Source organism: Octodon degus, unplaced genomic scaffold (assembly GCF_000260255.1).
Source record: "Octodon degus isolate 3935 unplaced genomic scaffold, OctDeg1.0 scaffold00177, whole genome shotgun sequence".
Lineage (NCBI taxonomy): Eukaryota > Metazoa > Chordata > Mammalia > Rodentia > Octodontidae > Octodon > Octodon degus.
The window spans coordinates 5,069,685-5,074,819 of record NW_004524753.1 but is presented as its reverse complement, the minus strand read 5'-3'; the positions used below and the strand labels follow the sequence as shown (position 1 = coordinate 5,074,819).

Here is a 5,135-nt window from a genome sequence, read left to right as displayed (position 1 = left end):
ACAAGATCAGGAAAAAAAAAACTTTCAGGATTTGCAGCAGGGCAGCCAGAGAAAATATAAGATGGCTGTAAATCTAAATTTCAGAGCAATAAAGAGCCATTTTTAGTAAAAGTATGTCTCCAATACTTCATGTAGTATCACATGGGTACTGGCTGCTTCTCTAAAATTGAAATTTATCTCAGCAGTCTGAATTTTTGTTCGTTGTGTCTGACAAATTATTTTTACCTGTTGAATCTCACAAAGCTCTTCTCAAGTCCCATACAGTTTAGGTCACAGAGTTTCTTTTGGGTGCACAAACTTTTCACAATGTAAAAAAATAAATGAATAAATACAAACATTCTCAGCTTAAAAGAAGACACAATATGTTGGATTTAGCCCATAAGACCTGTGACCAAGAGCACTGAGTGCAGAGCCGGTGGCACCCAGGAAGCAGGCCTAAAAGAGTCCCCAGTGCAGCACACTCTTCCTCCAGGCTGCAGCCTCCTTGACATTTGGCTCATTGCTCTACACCCACCTGTGTCTCAGGTGGCTGGCACCTGGCCAAAGAGCAATGGGACGGAGGGGGAACAACACTGAACTGGCCTGCAGTCTACAGAATGCAGCCCCAGGTTCCAAGACCTGAGCTACAAGAACCTGGAAGAGGACAGCACAGCTAAATGGGGAAACCCAGAGGGCTCTTGAGGGTGACACCGACAATAATTCACAGCATTGGGGGGTACTTAAAGACCTCTTGGCAAGTTGCTGGAGGAGGCCTGGCAAGGCGGTGTGGCATTTGGGTTTTGGTATGACCAGGATTCGGATTCACATCTTGCTGACCAACCTTGGGAGGATCGCACCACTGCCCAGGGCCCAAGACCCCCAGACTTGCTCCTTCATGCATCATCCGTGCTCACAGCCCCGCCTGGAAGGACAGGAGTTCTGCATTAAGCATATCCTTGAAGACAAGAATGCACCCTTCAAGCAATGCAGTTATATATCCATGAAGAATGGAAAGAGATGTCCCAGTGCTACCCTGAAGCCAGAGAAGAAAGATGGTGTGTTGTTCTGTGCTGAACATGCCTGAAGGAATGTTCCAGCGCTGCATGCTCAAATGAAGAACAACAACCCAGGGCCTATGGGAGATGCACTCTTGTGCCAGCTGAGTTCCTATGCAAAGATGGAGCTGAGGTCTCAGATTCTAGAAGGTATCCATAGTGAAGCCAGCCGAATACTGGATGAAGACAGCTGGAGTGATGGGGACCAGGAACCCATTACTGTGGATCAGACAAGGAGAGGCAACCCTGACAGTGAAGTTGATAGCATAGACAGTGATCAAGAAGATCCCCTGAAACATGCTGGTGTCTACACAGCAGAAGTGGCCCTGATCATGTGTGAGAAGTTAATTCGTTTGCAGTCTTTGTACATAGATCAGTTTAAACGACTTCGGCATCTGCTCAAGGAGAAGCAGCGCCGGTACTTACATAACCGCAGAGTGGAACATGAAGCTCTAGGCAGCAGTCTCCTGACTGGCCCAGAGGGACTTTTAGCCAAAGAAAGAGAGAACTTAAAGTGATTAAAATGTCTCCGGTGGTATCGCCAGCGCTATGGAGTAGAGCCTTGCTACTACTCCATACTGAAGGAACGCAGAGTGCCGGTCACAGATGGTGCTGCCCAGCAGGCTCACAGCATGTGGTCCAGTCAGAGGTGCTTGGCCTTTGTGGGTGACGTGCGCTGTTCCAGTCAGTCTCTTCCAATAACCAGACACTGCCTTACCCATATTTGTCAGGATATGAATCAAATTCTCATCAAATGCTGCCAGGGATCTGAAGAGGTTCCCTCCAACAAGGCCATCCCTGTAAGCCTTTCTGAGGATCCCTGCTACCCACTGCATTTCCAGCTGCCTCCTCATCTGCCTACTATCTGTGCCAGATGGCCTGGAAGCCAGCCCCATGGATCTGTACTGGAGTGCTCCTGAGCGCCAGCCCACTGAGAGTTTACCACTGGAGTTCAGTGATGACTTGGATGTTGTAGGTGATGGAATACAGTGCCCTCCTTCACCCTTGCTTTTTGATCCTTCCATAACCCTTGAAGATCATTCAGTCAAAGAAACTGCTGAAGGCTCAGTGGATATATTGGGCTAGATGCAGATGGCTGGACATGGGTGTAGACTCCAGGAATCTCAAAATTCTGAGAAAGTCTGTGCACCACTGCCTCAAAGTTGACTTGCTACTGTGAATGGGAAGTCAGAATCTACTTCTGTTAGTTGATGGTTTATTCTAGGAACTATTTGATTTGGTCAATTTGAAATTCCCATTCCTCAAAGAAGTATTTCTGATCATCTTTTATATAAATGGGGCAATTTTGCCTTGTTTTCCTTCTGGGTTAGAGTTGTAGTTAAATAAAAGCAAAAATTGGGGAAAATGGGTCAATTGTATGCAAGTTGTGGAGTTCCTCCCACTCTAGGCCAGGAGGAGAGGTATCCCTATCTCTGGGATTCAGTGAATGTTTGGGACTTTAATGGGAAATTCCTCTTTGGAATAATACTTCCTAAGTTGTGGGCAGGAATCCACATAGATGGCTAGGTGGGGGCCTGTGTTTAAGAATGGTGCCTTTTCACTTCTGTGGCAAGTGCAAGGGCCTGAGTTCAATCCCCGGTTCCGCAAAAAAAAAAAAGAATGGTGCCTTTGAAATATTGGTCCCATCATCTGACTCTACCCAGAGGCCTGCATCTTAGCCTTTCTTCATTATATCCACTTAACCTGGTTTGAACGCTTTTCCCAACTGAGCTCTAAATATTCCACAGGACTGGGACCTCCTTAAGTAGCTGTCTTCTAAGCTATGTAAACTTTGGTGGTGGGCTATCTTATGTAAAATATGGTGAAAATTTATTGTACATAATTTCTATTAAATGTTAAAGAAGGGCTGGAAACAGCACAGTGCATGCCTGCCAAATGTGAGGTCCTGAGTTTGGTTCCCAGTACCAAAAAAAAAAAACAAACAAATGTTAAAACTTTAAAAGAAAAAAAAAAAAAAGACCTCTTGGCAACCACCAGAGTTAGGGGCTCAGGGAAGGGAGCCAATACCACTCTGCCTGCTCAAAGGCATCTCTGGGGCTCAAGACTGGGGCAGACCCCTTGCTAGGCTACATTTCTTTCCACTGACTCCCAGAGAAAGTCTTCAAAGGTGGCATCAGCATGGCTGCTAATCTCCCATGCCTTCAAGCAGATGCCCTCCAGCTGGCTACTGTAACTCAGGTTGCCAACTTCAACCAAGACATCACCTCCTTCTAGAAATTTCCCTGGGTTCTCCAATCAGGACAGACAAGTAGGCTACCCTTTCCCTATGTTCCATTAGCTCCCCTTTCCAAGCACTTATCACATGGACCCAACGTGCTGTGCGATCACTCACTCAGTATTCTGGAGCATCTCTTGTGTGTTCAGAGACAGAAAGGACATCAACTAAGTCACACAATGTGTAAATACATTATGAGATCAGTTCTCTGCAGCAAATGACAGAAGAGGTCATACAGGTCTTGCTGGCAGTGGTGATGAAATACAAGCAGAAATTAATTCTCTTAGTCTCTTCAATTCTAAAACAGAGACAAATCTGCCCCACCCCCACCCCTGCAATTGCCTTCACAGAGCTGCCCTGGACCTCACCAAAGGCACAGATGTGAGGACAATGTGGCAGGGAAAAGCGCTATACGGCTTTTGTTCATGTTTTAATTTGTTATGAGTGAGGCATGCAGGAAGTGACAGAGGTAGGGACCATGGGGGTAGGAAGTGGAGTCCTTGGGAAGCTCTGAGACACAGAGACAGAGGGAGGGAGATAGGGAGAGAGGGAAGGAAGGGGAGCAGGTGGGAGGCCACTATGCAGAGAGTGACTGTGGCCACAGTGTGGTCCAGTCTTCTTTTCTTGTTGTATCCTGTCCCTCCCCATCTCTGCATCCTCAGCTGCCACTCCTTCTGTATGACCTAAGTGATCATACCATCCAGCCTTGGCTCCTATAGGCCCCTACATGGCCCTCCCTTGACCCACACACATATGTATCTCCCTCTCCAGCTGTGGAAAGATTTTCTGACCTCCAGGGGCAAATTATACCCTCTGCTCACCTCCTGGATCATGCTCCAAGATTTGCATCGTTCTTCTTTCTCAGCTCCTAGTACCACCCTGATACTACTTGCTTATGAGCACTTAGCTTGGGAATCCAACTTCCAAAATTCCAGATCCTGCATACATGGTCTCAGGCAATCCATGTTCCCTCTCTAAGTCTCAGCTTTTCTGTCAACAAAATGGGTCACACTAATTTATCTCACAGGGGTAAGATGACTGGTCAGCCCTTTACATCCGAGGATTCTATATTGCACATTCAACTGCCCATGGAACAGAAGTATTCTGAAAAAGTCTCAAATTTAATAAACATGTACATTATTCCCTAACATTTCAGTATGCCAGCTGTTTCTATTATAAGTCATAACCAAGATGATACAGTAGACAGGACAATGTACACAGGTCCTAGACACATCTGCACCATTTTCTATAAAGGACTTGCACAGCCATAGATTTGGGGAACTCAGGAGACCTTAGAATCCACATCCCATAGTACTGAGGAGAGCACTGTGCATTCTGAGTATTTGATGCAATTGCTGTTGTTCAATAAAAGCTCTGAACACTTGTTCTAGTAGAAACCATCACCATATACTTAGAATCCACTGCAGATTGGTGCCATGCTTAAGGAATGACTTCATCTAATCTTCATGGTAGTTCAGTGAAGTGGGAACAGTTCCATCCTACAGATGAGGAAACTAAGCCCAGGTCAGGTCAAATGATTGGCCATGGAATACACAGCTTGGGAGTGACAGGCCAGGGACCTAAACCCAGGACTATTGATCCCACACCAAGCATGGCACATAGTAGAGTGGTTCTTCATTCAACAAACACCTAGATTTACCCATCTGAGCCCAAGACTCACAGTAGTACCATCAGGCCTGTGGAATGGCTAAGATTTAAATTAATACTTTCTTCTGTGGCTCCTCATGTGGCCTCAGGTGGGGACTCCAGCAGCAAGGTGGCCAGGTAGCCAGGATGCTGCACCCTCAGCCAATTGTCCTACCACTGGGGTCACAGCCAGCTCCCTGATCCCAGAGCTGCAGTCC

At 46.4% G+C, this 5,135-nt stretch overlaps 1 pseudogene; it reads left to right on the top strand.

Annotated features, from left to right (window-relative positions):
• The first annotated feature begins 784 nt into the window (after window positions 1–784).
• LOC101579790 lies at window positions 785–2,478 on the top strand (annotated as a pseudogene).
• The last annotated feature ends 2,657 nt before the right edge of the window (window positions 2,479–5,135 follow it).